This window comes from Arachis duranensis, chromosome 6, assembly GCF_000817695.3.
Source record: "Arachis duranensis cultivar V14167 chromosome 6, aradu.V14167.gnm2.J7QH, whole genome shotgun sequence".
Taxonomy (NCBI): domain Eukaryota; kingdom Viridiplantae; phylum Streptophyta; class Magnoliopsida; order Fabales; family Fabaceae; genus Arachis; species Arachis duranensis.
In genome coordinates this window covers 39,567,591-39,567,890 of record NC_029777.3, presented here as the reverse complement: position 1 = coordinate 39,567,890, position 300 = coordinate 39,567,591, and the positions used below count along the sequence as shown (strand labels likewise).

Below are 300 nucleotides of genomic sequence, written 5' to 3'. Positions count from 1 at the left end.
TTCTTGCAAATCTGTGACACTGTCAAGACTAATGGGGTTGACCCTGAGGTCTACAGACTTATGCTATTCCTTTTTGCTATAAGAGACAGAGCTAGGACATGGTTGGACTCACAACCTAAAGAAAGCCTGAACTTTTGGGAAAAGCTAGTCAATGCCTTCTTGGCAAAGTTCTTTCCACCTCAAAAATTAAGTAAGCTTAGAGTGAAAGTCCAAACCTTTAGACAGAAGGAAGGCGAATCCCTCTATGAAGCTTGGGAAAGATACAAACAATTAATCAGAAAGTGTCCATCTGATATGCTT

General features: G+C 40.3%; 1 non-coding gene across 1 annotated transcript; it reads right to left on the bottom strand.

Moving 5' to 3' along the window:
• Positions 1-192: 192 nt before the first annotated feature.
• Positions 193-300, bottom strand: LOC127739828 (small nucleolar RNA R71). Its single transcript, XR_008000570.1, has one exon. It is a non-coding gene; the product is annotated as a small nucleolar RNA R71 (small nucleolar RNA).